Source organism: Protopterus annectens, chromosome 2.part0, assembly GCF_019279795.1.
Source record: "Protopterus annectens isolate FY-2018-M chromosome 2.part0, PAN1.0, whole genome shotgun sequence".
In the NCBI taxonomy this organism is placed as follows: Eukaryota; Metazoa; Chordata; order Ceratodontiformes; family Protopteridae; genus Protopterus; species Protopterus annectens.
Window position 1 is genome coordinate 30,690,888 of NC_056728.1, and position 19,047 is coordinate 30,709,934.

Genomic DNA, 19,047 nt, shown 5'->3' on the forward strand with positions numbered 1-19,047 from the left:
TGTGTGTGTCTGTGTCTGTGTGTGTGTGTGTGTGTGTGTGTGTGTGTGTGTGTGTGTGTGTGTGTGTGTGTGCGTGTGTGTGACTACATCTATAGATAAAATAAAAATAAAGATAAAGTAAAAATGGCATTTTAATTCATTTTGTAAATGTAAAAGACCTGATGAAGCTAATTTTAGCGAAAGCACTTGTCTGAGAGGAATAAAATCTACTTTTTATCATTTGAAGAATCCTTGGACTTTGTGGAACCTAATCCATCCTTGTTTCTCACTGCTTCACTCTCAGCACTCCATATGATATATGGTTGACAACTTTTAATATTCTTTTTTAACTGAGAGAGTTTGCCGCTGTGGTGGGGTTATCCCTGTATATAATTCTTATTTTTACTTCACCAACCACCTCACGGAGCATTGAGAATTTGTTTTTTTCAGTTGCTACAATACGGAAAATATATTTTTTCCAAAGTTTACTTATTTGCATAGACTGTGTATCCATTTGCAAGTCTCTAATTTACTTGCAAGCTTCCTATTGACTATCCGTATCCAGTTTCATTGAAACTGCGGCAATACAAGATAAAAGCAACGATGGCAAACATTGAACTTGATTATAATCCTCGAGGTGAACACCAGAGGAAGGTTAAGCAGTACCTTGACTGCACAGCTGCCTCGCACATAGTGATGACAACGCAGAAGAAACTACGAACATGGAGAAACTACAACACCTTTTAGAAGGCTTAGAACGAAGCTTCTTCAAACTAAAGAGGTTACAAGTGCAACGGATGCACTTGCAACATTGCTTGGATACCAACATAGTAATATTCAATATGCCCAGCCAAGGACGCGATTATCCTGACCTACTGGCAGCCTGGCAGAAATTAAATCTGGAAGCAAGCAGGAGATATTTGGAGCTGCTTATCAATTTTTAATCTGGATATCAACAGTAAATATTCAACAATCTACAATGATTTTAATGAAGGTACTGTTAATCCCTTACTTGAAAATGTTTTAGACAGTGTGTCAGCACTAGAGCGGAAGTTAATCACACAGAAGAAATACAAGATTAACAGAGACTTTAACGATTTTAAATTAGGCCAAGTCTTTGCTTGGCCAAGATATAATAGTAATAACAATAGCAATAACAATAATAGTAATGCGAATCAAACGTCAGTGTATGGTACGTTGGCATATAACTCTAGCAATGTCTCGAATGTATTGAATGATGTTCCTTTATCAACTAGTAGTAATGTAACTCAATGTGTACACCATAATAATGGTAGCATGAATATGAATATAAAACCTAGATATATGCTAAACATGAATAGACCAGATGCTACAGGAACTATAAGTGCAGTTGAAAACTTTAATATCAGTGGAAGAAGGAGAAATACTGGTACAGAACACAGTAGCAATCATACCAACCATGCTATGACTGCCAATGTTCCTAACTCTAGCAACAATATCACTGATACAACTGAATTGAATAAAGTTACACAAGGAATAGGACACAATATGTGTGAAAATATGTCTACTGAGGCCAATATAAATACTCCAGATACAGCAAACATTACACAAGATAGTGGTACATTGCTAGGAACTCTGGACAAAGATGACGATGCAACTAGACCACTAGAAGGGAATAGGGAATCGAACATCAATAATAATACCAATGACTCATGCATCCTAGTATGCAAGAAGAAGTGAATCTGTATCCTATTGTGCAGGTAATTAGGAACAACCCTAGTGTAAATGTTGATGAAGGTGAGACAGTTGTGAGAAGGAAAATACCTGACCCCACTTGAGAACAAGCCAAGAGACAGCCTTGAATATTTCTTTTCCCCTCCCCAGGGTCATGGAAAAGGGTCGACGACGCAGCTCTATGAGAGGAGGGCGCCCAAAAAAAAAAATCATCAGAATTTCCTCAGAACCAAACAATAAAGAAAATGTGGAAGAAATAAACACAAGCACAGTGTTCAATCTATCAATAGAGAGAGTAACTACTATGGATGAGGTCTCTATTGAACAAGGGTATGAGTTTATCCCCAAAAGTAACAGTGTTATAACAGAAACCGTCAGATTTGAAATTATTCTGTAGAAACATCATGTTGAAACTACAGTTCAAAGATATTAACACCACACAAAAGACAGATAGGAATTTTGTCTTCAAAAACTCAGTGATTATGTTCCAATTAATCACCCCATTATAGAGACCTACCAACGGCTCACAGAGGAAGAATTACATAATTATTATAATGAGAAAAGAGATAAGAGAAGTATTACTCTGACAACCTAACTTATGGAGAAAGAAGGGCTAAGTAGCTGGCTGATACATATATATAGTAGAGTAGTCAGAGCTGACAAGGGGGAAGAAGGAAGAACTCAATACAACTCTAGTAGTTTTAGCCATGAAGGAGATGTTAGTTATAGGATAGGTTTTATGAAACTATTGATCCCTTCATTACCAAAGACATTATAAGACAGATTAAGAAGATATTTGGTTATTTAGAATCCAGTCAACCAACCCCTCCGACCAATCATGCCAGTGTCTAATCGAGTTGGGTAAGTGAACGCAGATATATATATACAGAGTAAACGAGACCAATAGTCACTGAACACATTTTGTTATATGAAGAGAAACGGTATATATAGAGAAAAACCTTAGACCAATATTGGTAATCAGCCTGAACTGATTCAAGATTGTTTGTCATTTCTACTATATATTCATCATTTATCACATAAATCTCGAAGACAGTCATTCATCTTCATCCATGAGTATCTACACATCTTCATTCAAGAAATAACTGACCAGAAGACATGAGTCCATTTCATCCATGAGTATCTAAAGATAGATATAATTTTTTTTGATAATAAGATAGATCATATACAGGCTAGAATAATCTGCCAATAAGCACCCACATTTTATGTGCAGATATATACATGGTGTTAAACAGATGGTGGAGGAGATATGATTCCCCAACAGGAATAGCATCATGTTGGGAAATATATTTATTCATGGAAAATGTTTTATGTTCAAAACATTTTTATTTTAATACAGCAGTACAACTACAATCATTCTTGAGAACCATCAATGACCTAACAGACTTCAACTTTGAGCACCATCAATGACCTAACAGACTATTGAGTTCCTTACATTCCTTATTGATAGACGATTGAACTACTCTAGGAATAAGATTGAGTTCCTGAGAGAAGGCTTGTTATAGCAACTCCCTACTGATTCCCCACATGCATCATCTGCTCCTTACTAAGAACTCTCCAGCATGCATCCCTATAGGCATAAGGAGAATCATAAGGGGCAAGGAGAGCTACAGCTAGGGCTAAACCTACAGGAGACCATATAATTAGGAAGACCGAGCTATTAGAAAGAGAGAGAAAAAGAACAGGAAAAGGAAAAGAGAAAGAAAGCAGACAACAGATTGCAGATATTTATTAGAGATAATCAATGCACCATACAATGTATGAATACAAGCAATGAGCACAACAAAAAAGTGCACTCTTCTCACCTCTGATAGTCACATTAATTTTCCCCTCTGAAAGTTCAATGATAGTCTAGGATGATATATATTGGACTGGAAAATTGGAGAGATGAGATAGATCAAATTCATCAGAGGTGATATGAATGATATTCCAATAGAAAAATCAAAAAAGAAAAAATGAAAAGGTTGTTATATGATTGGTCAGGTTGGGTTGGTTGATGTTTAGATGTGAACCATGTGGTAAATAGTGGTAATATATATATATATAGATAATTAATCCATCGTTTCTCTGCATCCAGACACAAAAAAAAATTTTAAAATTGTAGCTGTGTAATTGTATCTATAGTAGCATATAGTCTATCTGGCAGTATGCCAAGTATGCAGGTGTTTTTTGGGGGGGAAATTTATTTAAAAATTTATTAGACAACAAGAGAAACATTTACCAAAAAGAAAAAAAAATCAGAATAACAAAACAACAACAATGGCACACATAGACAACACACTTTTCATTTTTCATTTTGAGTCTTATACTTTTAGTAGTAAAGAGGAGGGAGGAGGGGATCACACAGACGGAGGATAGAGAATTGGATCTAAGAGCAAGAGCAGGAAACAATGGGAAAGGCCTAAATGAGAATAAATAAATAAATTGAGAAGAGAAGGAAGAGAAAGGAAGATAAGATACATATAGATATATATATATATATATATACCTATGAATGTTTAACTATATACTATACTTTTAGTTATTTTTAATTCTGTCTGTTGTCTGATTTGCATGTATGTAATATACATATATATATATTTTATATAGCAGCATAATAATTTTTTTTAATCATCAAATGCAATGCACATTACACTCATTGTTAGAAGTACATTAAGCTTAAAAAGCTTTCAATAGAATATCTGAGAACAGTTACATAATAATCCATCACCATCTATAGATACAGCTCCCCGTATAAAACCAGTTTCCAGGAGTCATTGGTCCATTTTCAGTACACCAATACTCAATTTGCACTTTTTATGAATCATGCAGCTATATACACATATACATATCCCAGAGACATACATAGACTTTTTAAAAACCTATTTATGCATTTTCCATCAGTATGGTTCATTTATAGTTTCACAGGTACTTTGGCCATGTTAGAACTTATACACATACACTATCATAACACAGTTTTCAGTTGTTTTCACAGTCCTAACACTTAGGACTACATTATTACATTATTATATTTACATTCATATATACATATTTTCCTCATGTATTGATCTGGTTTTATGTATGCATTACTTTGATTTTATAAGCTTGCCATATCAGGGAAGTCAAGCACACTTTGTACTTCAATTGTTTTTAAGCATCATGGTATTTCCCTTTTAAGTAACGATTGCAATTTGTTTTAATTGAATTGTAATGAATATATAAAAATGGCATTTTAATTCATTTTGTAAATGTAAAAGACCTGATGAAGTTAATTTTAGCGAAAGCGCTTGTCTGAGAGGAATAAAATCTACTTTTTATCATTTGAAGAATCCTTGGACTTTGTGGAACCTAATCCATCCTTGTTTCTCACTGCTTCACTCTCAGCACTCCATATGATATATGGTTGACAACTTTTAAACATCTATAGATATGTTGTATCCGTTTAGATAGTAATATATTTGCACACACATGTCCATCTGGCTATAGGTATACATTCTCTCTGCTGTTTAATGACTGGACTGGATATGTTTCTGACAACGTCGGCATTATTTGTATCTGGCTTAGTGGTAGATCTCTTTGTCTATGCTGTGCAGGGTCCTTGGTTCGGGCCTTGCAGGTGCTGCTTATTTTGTTGGTAGTGCTGAACACCAGTGGTTGGATACTGAGTGATTAAGGCACTTTAAAGCAGTTGTAAGCGGGTTTGTGCAGGTTTGTGTGAAGGTAAGCACTGCCAACTTCTGGTTACAGTGTCTTACACTCAGTTGGCTTCTACTTTGCTTAATCTGTGTAGGTAATGCTTACCCCTGTGCAACCGCACTTCAACACGCTTACTAGTGCTTATATATTTGTGCTTAGGCCTGCTTACTAGTGCCTTATTCATTAAGTCACTGACACTTCACATGTGCATTTAATGCAGTGCTCCAGTTCACATTTACATGTTATTTTGTAGATTATATAGCAAACAATGTGAAAAAAATTGTTCATATACGTATTTCACATGGAAAATGGTATGTTCTGCAGTGGGACTCGAACCGGGAATGCCTGCTTGTTAGGCAGATGATCTGCCCACTACACTATTGCTGTGCTGCTTCATTTGCATATATCTTCCTTGTTATCCTCTTCAGCCTTTTAAGCCGCTTTAACCATAGCTCAGCGATGGGCACACCCGTGCACCTATGGTTAACTGTACTCGGATTTAAATAAATATAGTGGGTTTTTTTCAGTTTATTTATATGTCTTGTTGCTGTTGTACACATGGGGGACTATTGGTTGGGATATGCGGACACCTATGGGTGGCCTCGCTCATTTATTTCCACTTTCTGCTGTTCTATATTGCATGGGTGTGTTTATTCTGAGAGCTCTGCTCTCAGACACGCCCCCTGCACTCATACACGCTCCGTGTAGTATTGGGAGTTCAGGCACCATGCCTTCATTAATATGCATGGCGTGCTGCCTTCCTCCTCCTAAACTGCCACTTCCGTGCAGCACTAGACTAGTCCTGCATGGAAGATTAGTAAATCCAGGGGTATTTGTTTAGTTCTAATTGTAGAAGATCTTGGTCCTTTTATACCAGGTATCTGGATGACATTTGCATGTTTGGATTGACAAAAAGGAATAAAATAGACAAGTTTTTAAGGTATATTAACAGTACTATATTGTTACCCTTTCTGCGTCTACAGATATGCTACACTAGCTGGGCATAGAATTGAAAAAGGATGTGGGGAACAATGAGTTTGTTTCAGTAATATATAGAAAACCTATATTTTACCACCCACTTTATAAGAACAAAGCCGTGGTTAAAGGACAAGTTGTCAGAGCGGTGAGGATGGTCTCATAATCTGATTTTTGGAAAAATGTAAAAAACTTAAGGGGATGTTCTTAAGAAAGGGATACCTGGAAGAATGTTGTAGTACAGCAATTCATGAAGTGGGGATTAAGAGGGAATCTGGGGTGTACATGCTCTCATCCTGGAACCCATATACAAGTTATGGCAACTTTGAATAAAGGTGATGCTAATTGGTCAAAAGCCTTTATTATTATATATAGTTCTGACCATGTTGGTATAAGAAATGTTATTGCAAAAATTCGGGTATTTTTAACCACTCTGATGAAGTTAACAAAAAGCTCAGACCATTCCTGAAATTTACTAAGAAAAAATGAGTGGAGTACTCAGAGTTGGTTAATCAACAGGTTGGGGAGTAAAGATTGGCTACATCAAAGTGTTCATATAGTCATAGGTAAGTACTAGGCTACCTGCCCTTGTGGACCATTTTAAGCCTAGTCAGTTTGTCTTGATGAGCATTAAACCCTGTACCTCTTTTCTGTGGATACACTTTAAGCACTTTAACCATTATGCCAACCCCCTAAAGGATAAGAAGTGATGCCATTTTTTTATGATTACCCAACATATTCATAGATTAGTACTAGGCTAACTGCCCTTGTGGACCATTTTAAGCCTAGCCAATTATCTCATGTGAGAATCAAACCCTGTATCTTGTGTTTGTAAGGTAAACACCTTAGCCATTATGACATATTGTAAATATATTTTGAACACAAGGTCAGCTACTATAGGTGATGTTCTTATTCGTCCTAAGTCTTGGTGTAATTGCATGAGAAATGGTCTTGTATATGCAGCCCTTTGTCAACAATGTAAAGTTTTTTACATAAGGACGATGGCAAGAGCTTTTGAAGATATGATTTATGAACACATTTACAACATAGGGAAGAACAATATTAACGATGCATTACCAAAACATATAGTGGATTTTCCGAGTCATAAATTTTTATTTTTTGGGCTAGAGAAATATTTTATGGGGCAACAGGGTTACATTTGAAGCTTCGTAAATTATATTGGCAAATTAGAACAAATGCAGTCGAAGCTCCTGGCTTAAATGGGAGAATTTCTATAAACTGCTTACTCAAAATGAAATCTTTTATCTTGTTATGATTATCAAATTTAGGTTTTATGGAGGTTTCTTTGTGTTTTTTATGTTTGACTTTGGATATTCAGTGTAGTTTAATTGATGAGGTTTTTGATTAGATTTTAAACTAAATATCTATGTCATATGATTGATTGCTGGGAGGTATTTAAGTTATTATTGGAGAGAGTTTTACATTCTGAAGAAGTTTCATAATTGAAATGAAAATGCTAAATAAAATGTTACATTTTACATCTTGTTGCAAGTCCTGGTGTGTGACGTCCTGACTTGGTAGTCTGTTTATATACTTGGTGGGTTTTTGGCAAATGTAGTTTTAATTGTGTTGATGAGAAAGTTTTGGGCTGTGTAAAACATTCTATTTGTTATGAGTTTTTCTTATGCAATTTTGTATAAGCAGTTCGGATTTAAGATTATCATCCCTAATAATTTCCTATAACAAGTGAATCCAGTGGTTGTATTATTAAGAGAGAGGATTTTAAATTTTGTTATTTTCATGTTGGGGAAAAAAGTAGTAGTTTTGTTTTCTTTTTTGTTAGGATTGAGCATGGGTTGTGAGTTACAAAGCCATGGCAGTGGCTGTGCTTCATGAGTAAGTTTTGGGAGGTGTGCCTTGTTGTCAGATGTGCAAGTAAGTGTGAAGTCATCTGTTGTGTGGATGTGTGGTGGGTGTTGACAAAATGTTAAAGAGGAGGAGAAAAGTATAAAGCCTTATGGTACACTTGTGGTGACTGAGAAGTATGGAGAGAGAGAAGTGCCATTTTACTGACTGACCTATTGTCAGGTAGCTTTTGAACCATAGAAGATGGGCTGAGGCAGACCTAATGAGGACATTTGAAATTGAAGTTTGCAGTGATAAACTGTGTCAAAGGCTTTAAATGTCTAGAAATAAGAAAGACTCCAGTTTACCATTATCTCTAACTGTATAGACAGTATCTATATAGGTTAAAAGTGCAGTGTTAGTACAATGCAAAGGATGGAAGCCATGCTGTGTGGGGGATATGAGTTCTTCCTGCAGGAGATAGTTTAGTAATTGTTTCTGAGTACATTTTCAAGAATTTTGGAGAGGAGGTTAAGATTGCTGAAGATCTAAAATTAGATACGTCTGTTGAATTTCCTCCTTTGTGCAGAGAGTTAATGTGTGAGTTTTTTCAGAGAGAAGGACTGTTGAATTCCTGGATTTGAACTATTTATAAGAACTGAAACAGGATAGGCAATGCTACCAGCTGCTATTTAAAGGTGCTCACTTGAAAGTTCATCAGCTGAAGCAGAGCATGATTTGAGTTTATCCGTAGTTTTATAGAGGATATAGGCACAAGTCTGAAGGGGAAAGTGGATGTGGTGATATGTGGCTGTTGGGCAGGGTTGGGATTAGATGTTGGGAAATCCTTGTCTAGGAGGCTATACTATATGAAATAAGACCTGAATTCTGTTGCAGTTTTGAGTAGCAAGTTATTGGGAAAGGGGTTAGGGTTGAATTTATGGTCAGGATGTAAGATTTCTTTAATGACTGACAAGAATTATTAGGGTCATGTTCACTGTTTTTCTGAATGTTGTTATAGTATAGTTTTTTTGCTTTTATTTATTTGCTTTTTAGTACAACTGTGAAGCATTCTGAAGTTTTCAGATATTGTGGTGTTTTATACTTTTGCTATTCTTTCCACACTTCTTCATCCTGCATTAGCATTCTTTTTGTTTTGGATAGCCAAATTGCATTATTTATTTCTAGTCTCTTTGTTCTAGGAGGTGCAAGGCTATTTAGGATATTTAGGAAAAGTTCCACCCTCAGGTCAAATTATAACAGAGAGAAATCAGTTTATAGCCAGGACAAAGCAATTAACAAATTGGCACAATGTAGAACAGTTTTTTCTTTCATTTCTGGAATGCAGAAACCTGGCAGCAAGGGAGCCTAAGTAACTGGCATATACAGTGTAATCTGTTGGCCAAGAGAAAGGGCAGTGGCCAACTTAGTATGTGGTCCTTAGACTGCAAGGCCTATTCTTTTGGAGGGGGGATGTTATAACCACTTTCCAGAACTTGACAGGCATGTATTTGACTAGCTGAAGTTAATGCACTGCAAGGTTCTTCATGTTAAATTTGCTTACATTATACAATCACAAAATTGTCACGGAAAACATTTGGGAGTTGGGCCTTGTGGCAGAGCTCCTGCAGCGTTGGATTCAGTTGTAGTGATCACAAGCTATAGTACAATGACAGAATTCTCAGTAACTATGTTTGGGAGTTGGGCCTTGTGGCAGAGCTTCTGAAGTATCAAGAGTTGAATGTGGTGACCACAGGCTCTGCACTGTGAAGGAAGATGATAGCTGAATGGAAGAGAAGATGATAGTACTATTATACGTACTGCATTGGAGCTGTGTCCTTTAAGGCATTCGATGGAATACTAACACCACCATGAGTTCCATGTGGACATGGACTATAACCATTAGGAAATTATTCTTGCACTAAGGACTCAGGTGACAGATACTGATGCAATGCACAATTCTGTAAGTAGGACTGCAATTACTATCATGACTGGCAATAATACCATGAATCTCCTTGTCCAGAGTAGACATGTGTCTACGGTGCTTGTGCATTCTGCCCTATGCAGGTATGCAGGGGGCATGCACAATGCCTCTATCGTGAAATGAGAGGAGCCTTGACACCACTCCCTCTGTGCTGCCACAAAGATCTGTACCCTGGTCCAGGACACAGTGCTACCCTATCCTTGTCAGAAAAGGTCAGACATCCTGCCACCCTTTGCAAGCCAAGACAATATGTATCCAGATCCAGGTCATGCAGTGTTATCCCATCCCTATCATAGGAGTTCACAAGCCATTTTGTAGGAGTTTAGATGCTCTGCCACTACTTGCCAACCTGTAAGATCTGTCAGAGAGGCATCCCAGCCATCTGTTAGGAGGTCACAAGCCCAGTTACTGATGGTGGTTCCCCATAGATATATAGACTATTGTTGCCACAGCCTTTGTCCCTGTGATGTGTTTTCACTGCCCCCCCCATGTGTGTCCTGTGTTCCACCTAGCTTGTTTTGATAGTCTCATGATACTGAGTCCCCTTTCCCATTTGCAAATAATGACTGTAGTCCACATCACCATCCATGCTATCAAAGACTGACGTGATGACTGATGTATAATATGACCAGACTATACACTGACCACCATAATCTAATTCTTGTCTACCACAGAAAATGACACTAACTGCATGCATCATATTTTTTTGTACAACGTTGTCTCATTCAAGGCCCCCGAGCCAGTGGAAACCACAACCCACGCTGCTGAAACCCTTACAAATGCCTTCTACGGGCACCTCCACGAATGTATGGATCAAGCAATCCCTAATAAAATCAAGACCCTTTCCACCAAAGGCAGGCGCCCGGTCTGGTGGACCCCAGCCATAAACAAACTCTACAACAAGAGGAGATAGCTACTACATGACAGAGAAAAATCCCTAAAAGGGAAGGCATCTCTGATCAATACTAGCAAAAAACTACGATCACTCATAAAATCATCCAAGGCCAACTTTGAGAGAAAAATCGCTAATGACACAAAAGACAATCATAAGGCCTTCTTTAGCTATGTTAGAAACCTGGGTGGAAACTCCCAGATATGCTCAGAATTAGTCCAAAATGATAAAAAAGTCACTGAACCCACAGACATTGCCAACATACTGGCAGACAGGTTCAGTGCAAATCCCAAAAGGAGGAATATCTATCCCACCAGAGTCTAGCCTCCCAAACATCTCAGATGCCCAGGTGAGAGCTGCTCTCTCTAAAGCAAAAACACAGCATCAATGGGACCGGACGGTGTCCCCGGCTTTGTGCTACGAACTCAATGAGGAACTAAACCCACACATAAGGCTGCTGTTTAATCTTAGCCTTACTACAGGATCGCCCATTACCAAAGAATGGCATACGGCAACTGTGGTCCCACTCCACAAAGGCGGTGCTTCTACGGACCCTGGAAATTACCGCCCCATAAGCTTGACGAGCCTTGTCTGCAAAGCTATGGAGAGGATCATAATGGAACTCATAAATAAAGACATTGGAGACCTACAGACACTGGATCCTACCCAATTTGGCTTTGTCAAGGGCAGATCCTGCCTCTTGAACTTGGTCGACTTTTTCGAAACAGCCACTAAGGCCATTGATGAGGGTAAGGCAGTTCACACAGCCTATCTTGACCTAGCAAAAGCGTTTGACACAATACCCCACTTGGGCATCATAGAAAAGCTCACCAGCTTAGATGTAAACCCATATGTCACAAGATGGGTTGCAAACTGGCTCAAGGACAGAACACACAGGGTTAGAGTTGCTGGTGCCATGTCAGACTCTAAGCCGGTCACGAGCGGTGTCCCACAGGGCTCAGTCCTGGGCCCCCTCTTGTTCGGCATTTATTTTTCTGAAGTGCAGGCAAATGTAGGGGGATTGTGGCTGACAAAATTTGCAGATGACTGCAGACTGGGTACCATAATTGACACTCCATCAGACACAGACATCCTCCAGAGAGGTCTCATAGAAATGGATAACTGGTGCCAGAGCCATGGCCTTAAGCTAAATGCCAAAAAATGTATAGTCATACCCTTTGGGAAAAACAAGGTAACCCCTAATTACCACATAGGTGGTAATCCATTAAACACGGAAGAAGTTATCAGGGACCTGGGGACCCAAGTTGACAGTAACCTCTCTTTTGACACTCACATTGCCAAAGTGGTTAGGAAGACCTTCTACATTGCCCACCTGATCATGAAGGGATTCACATCCAGATCAGGAGAGGTCATTGTACCCCTGTACTCTTCACTTATCAGACCAATGATTGAGTACAACGCCCCATTCGGAATGTACCTTACCCGACACCTGCAGCAGTTGGAAAGACCCCAAAAGTTCCTCACCAAAAGGATAAAGGGGCTCAAACATATGTCATATGATGCCCGACTGAAGAAACTCCAGCTCTATTCAGTCGCATACCGTCTGCTCAGAGGTGATCTGTGCCTGACATACAAGGCCATGTCCAACCCGGAATTAATGGACACGCTCCACCTCAAAATATCCAAATCCACCAGAGCCACGAGAGCAAGAGACTTAAACCTCAACACGGATATAAATAGGATGTGCTGGTTGGACAGATTTATCACCCAGAGACTCCCTACACTATGGAACAGAATCCCAGTCCATGTGAGGCAGAGCCCCTCACTGACTCTGTTCAAGAGAAATCTTGACGAGTGGATGGGAGATCGTAGGTTTACCCCGGGAATCATCTCTGTGTCACTGCTGGACAGAGGCACAGCAAACTAATGGGTATAGTATTCTCATCCTAAGGGGTGGTGAAAGCCACACACACTCTGGCTAGGCTTATAAATGCCCTAGGGCAGATAGCCTAGTATGAACCTATGAACCTATGAACCTATTATAACTGCCATGACCAATAGTTGTCAATCAGACATCTCTGCTTCTCTGGTATCATGTGCAGCCGTCACTACCAGTGAGTATAGTGTCAGCTGCTTAAAAATTCCAGCTACACACATATACATGCATGCATACAGATACAAACACACAAATACGCATACACATGTGTGCATGCAGACACAAACACATATATACATGCGTGCGTACACACACAGACACACATACACATGCGTGCATGCACACACACACACACATACATATACATGTGTGCATACACTAACACACACACATATACATGCGCGCACACACACACACACACACACACACACACACACACACACACACACACACACACACACACGCACACATAAATATATATATATGGGAGGGTATACTATTATAACTCCAAAACTCATTTCACTGAAATGTGCTTATAACCAGTGTGTATAGTGTCAGCTGCTTAAAAATTCCAGCTACACACATACACATGCATGCATACAGATACAAACACACAAATACGCATACACATGTGTGCATGCAGACACAAACACATATATACATGCGTGCGTACACACACAGACACACATACACATGCATGCATGCACACACACACACACACACACACACATACATATACATGTGTGCATACACTAACACACACACATATACATGCGTGCCCACACACACACACACACACACATGCACACATAAATATATATATATGGGAGGGTATACTATCATAACTCCAAAACTCATTTCACTGAAATGCGCTTATAACGATTCGTAAAACTGATAACTGACTATACCGACTTCCGTAATGTTGAATCCACATTCAGTATGTGAATTTGACATCATTTGACATGAATAACATGCAGTCCTACATTGCACCATACATAACTTGAAGATTTTGCAGGGGAGAAAGACCCCCTGCATCCCCCCGTGAGGGGCTATGCCCCCCACACCCTCTGCATAATATATATTCTAACTCCAAGATCGCATTACAGTGGGGAAAAGGATACATTTCCCGATCTACACTGTACTGTAATCTCTAGGTCAATGACCAAACTCATGTTTGCGAATGCACTGAACATTCGCTGAAATAAACCTCGCACAAGGTAAGGATGAACAGCACGATTCGGCCATATGACATTCAACTACACGTGGTCGCCGAGATCACCCTCAGCAATTTAATAGTAAACCATATGGAAGTCATTGGTTTGATCAAATATTCAGAATATTAAACGTTGTTTGGTCGAATATTCAGAAGATCAGACCAGCATTTAAGATTGGTTGACAGCATTTGCGGAGAGTGGGAATTTGCCCTTTCCTCTATGTAGTAAATTAATGAAGTTGATATATATATATATATATATATATATATATATATATATATATATATATATATATATATATAATTTACAGGAGGGGTTTGTCACCCTACATAAAAGCTGTTTTTTTTTATTTATTTATGTATTTATTTTTTAACATTTACAGATCTCTCAGTTATGACCTGCACATATCCCAAACAATCAAAAAGGTCCACATAAAACTTGGGGCACTCTATAGAGCCAAATCATTCCTCACCCAAGCCACGAAAACAGCCATTCCCGAAGTAACTTTGTTACATGCCTCCCCAATTTTTACAAATTTAAAGAAAACAAATCTCAATAAACTGGAAACTTGCTACAATAAAATAGCCAGGTTTGCCACCAACCTTCCAAACAAAACACATCACTGTTCCACCCTCCACAGATTAGACTGGTTGGAACTCCCAAACCTATTGCACATCACCCAACTCACAATTTGCCATTCCATCATCTACATACCTGATAAATGTCCAGCCCTTAGGAATGTAGTAAAACCCTACACTTCCAATAGAACCCTCAGCTCATCTAATAAACTTCTTCTAGATGTCCTCAAAACCAACAGTAGCTATGGGGATGGCTTATTCTCAAAGCATAACTCCAAAATTTGGAACTGAATTCCCCAGTCCATTCTTTGCAGAGCCAATCCCTCCAAATTCAATACCGTTCTCAAGTCCTACTTTACCAATAACTGGCTATGCTCCTGCTTAACACCTGGCTGGCTACTCAGTAATTTTTATTTTTATTTTTAGCACTCCTCACCCTATATTATTCATTTCATATGATTTCTTATTCTTCAGTACACCCCTGCCTGCATCCTAAATCCACCTTAATATTTGTATATTCTTAGTTTTCTATTTGTTTATTTTTTTGACGGGGCAGTCCTCCTCACCCGTAAGTAGAACCTTTATTTATGTATCGTTTCTTATGTGTTTCAGTCATAAATCAGCAATTGTAATGTGTAACTTGTGTCACTTACCATCCTTACTGATCATAGCTACTAGTGTTTGCTTATTCTGTTTTTTTTCCTTTTTCTCATTTCTATTTGTATCACTGTTTTTCCTTTTTTCACTTCTATGCAATGTTTGTTACTGTTTTTATTTTGCTACCATGTCTTTTATTTCTATGTTTATACTATTTATCTATGAAATCTGTTGATGTTATATCACTGTTTACCATGTAATCTGTTTTTCTTAAATGCTATTGTTTACATTTCTTATATGTAACTTGGGGCTTTTCCCCCAGCCTCTGCTGAAAACGGGTTTCTTTGGCTCTGTCAGACAATCGTGATAAATAAATGTAAACTAAATAAATATAACATCTTTATTACGCATGACATTTTAAAAAGTGATATAGGTGCATAATGCAGTAACAGAAAAGAAAATAAGTCATAATAGCATTTCCTTTGTTATTTTCATGCAGTATACACATATATTTGCTTTTTAACAATTTTCTTTCACTTTATTACATAAATTGCTCATTTCCTTGCCTTCCTTTAAATTTTACTCCTCCTACTTCTGAACTTTGTTCTATATTTATTGTTCATAAAAAATCAATTTATTTATAACTAATTTGCTCCTCCTCTTTTCTTAAAGATCTCACCTCCACTTCTTTTATCATTTTTACAATATTCAGTACTTCAGTTACAGTTGGTTTAAATTTTGATTTACTTTTTATAGTAATTGCTTTTTTGGCAGCCAGTAGTCTGTAACTTAGTAAGGCATTACTATATCTAGGCAATTTGCATCTTATATCCCAGCTCAAAAGGAAAAGTTCCTTAGTTACAGCCATTTGGTCCCCCAGCATTACTGGCAAAGTACTGTGTAGCAAACTCTTAAAATCTGCCACCTCTTTACATTCCCAAAAACCCATGTTGCTAATTACCCCTGCCTCTCAAATCACACCTCCAGCATTTTCTGTCTACCTGAGGAAAACTTCTCTGAAATCTACTTGTGGTATAAAATATCTATGCAGACACTTCCAAACAGAAATTCTAAACTTTCTGGACTTTATTGCATACTTGGGAGTTGTACAGATGTCCTCCCATTGTTCCTTTGTAGATCGCCCTCCCATTTTGTCTTCCCAGTCTTTGGTAACCTCCTCTTATTGATACAGTTATCATGCAATTTTTATATGCCTTACTAATCATCCCCTTTTTAGCATCAGCTTCTGCTTTGGACTCACCTAAAATCTGTACTAGAGCTTTTCTTTAATTTAACAGTCCCCTATCCTTTTTTCTTTGCCTATATCCTGTTATGAATCCCTGGTAGGGAATGCACTCTAACATGCAGTCCAAACTTCTGCTTGGCCTCATCACACTATTGTCTTTCCTCTCTAGTTATTTACTCCCAAAACCTTGGCTCCTTTGCTAATATTCTCCAATAAATTCCAGCCACCTCTTATCTACTTTTTATACCCCTACTTGCAGTCATCTGTGTTGGTAAAATCTCCTTCCTCCATTTCTATGTTGACTTAGTTCTTGGGATACTTTCTGCTACTTTATGAATATAATATTCTGTATTATTTTTATTTTTCTCCTTAAGGAGCTGCATCCAAAATCCTATTCTCTAAATACTTCTCGACCTTCCACCCCATCTCCACTTCAACTTATGATAGTTGCATTGCTCTAAAATATCCCTTCAAATTAAATAATCCTAAACCACATCATTCTATGGAGATAATCAACTTATCCCTCGTAACTGTAGCCCTTTTCCCCTTCCAAATAAATTCCTTCAATCATTTATTAATTATGGTCCACAGCTTCTCATCTGGCTGATAAAAATCTGCCTGATCAGTGTATAAAACTAAAGGGACTAGAAACATTATACGTCCTTGTATCTTACTATCAATAACCATAACCATAATAAAAACGTCCAGCTTCTCAATTTTTATATTATCTTTTGTTTAGCACCTTCTCATAGATCCTAAATAACCATAAAAAACCCTTTTAATCCATTCACCTAAATACTTCATCTTAGCATGTCCCCATAACTATGTAGGTACGTGGTTTACTGCTATAGCCTTTGGTTTATTTTCTTTTTTATTTTTATATCCTGCAAAGAAGTAAATCAGTCTCAAAATGTTCTAGAACACTGACATATCCTTTTGTGGATTTAGCAAGTACAAAATAATTCATAATAAAATAAAGCTAACTTTTCTTGATTGCCTTACCAGTTATATCCTTGAATTTGTGAGTCTCCGGTTTTCATTGCTAGTGGATCTAAATCTAAGGCAAATAACAAAGGGGAAAGAGGACATGTCTGCCTTGTTTTTCTGTTCAAACCCAAACAAGAACCCTTCCTCCTTAATTTATGCCTCTAACCCTTCCTATATCCTTCTCATTTACCCTATTTTCTATCTGGGAATGCAAATGCTGCCATTGCCGTACTCATAAAATTCAAGTAACTCTATCAAATGACTTTGCTGCATCAAAACACTTCAACAGTAATGGTATTTTCTTATACTCTGCTTCCTTCTGGATCATTATTATTCTATTAATGCTTTAAAATCTTTACCTCTCTCCTACAAAACCACACTGATCCATATTTATCAATTTTGGCAACACCTTTGACATTCTCTTAACTAGTATAGACATCAACACTTTTATATGAAGCAAGGTTTATAGCTGATATAATATTGTTAAAACTCTCCAGATCTTTATGATTTCTTCCTTCACAATTTACAAATTTCCACAGGAATACCATCTGTTGCAGGACACTTCTCTGTTGATTGATTATACACACTGTTTTATCACATCTGTTACTATATTGGCTTTTAATTGTTAAGCCTCATCTGCCACTAACCTTGGCATAATTAAGTCTTCCATAAACATTTCTGTTTGTACTTTTACTTGGTTCCAACATTCCTCTGCTTTATACAAACCTTCATCAATTTTCTGAAATATGTATCTCTAATACCTCTATAATATCTCTGATTATTTTTCTTTTTATAAGCTTCTTAAGTTTGCTTACAGCCCTTTCTACTTTCTGTTGCCTAAGTCATTACATTAAAAGTTTTTTGTGCTTTGGAGTTGTTATTGAACATTGTTGCTAAACAACAACCTTTCTAAACTCATGCAGAATACACAATTACTCCTTTATTTCCCTTTAGCACTTCTGTGATAGTCCTTTTATTCTACAAAAATTTAACCAATGTCACCTCCTCTAAATAATTATTATTTCTTCCCATATCTCTTTTTATTTTTAAAATCCATTTCCATTTTATCCTACTCACTAGCTATCCCTTCTGAGTAAATTTCTGTCTTCTTTAATAACTTTCAAATCATTTTCATTACCCATTCCTATGTTTAGCAGAAAAATTGGAAAGTACCAGTGAGTTTTGAACATTTGTGCTTTCAACTTAATGCCCTAGAGCCATATACAGAACCCAGCACCCGCTCTCACACACACACACACACACACACACACACACACACACACACACACACACACACACACACACACACACACACACACACACACACACACACACACACACACACACACACACACAAACGCAAATATGTGCACCACCAGTTGGCAGAATTTTTCTCTGTTAGACTCTAGATAATCTTCATGACTCGAACCAACACATCACCTGCATCCCTAAGTGCATCCCTCAGTACATATCTATACACACACAT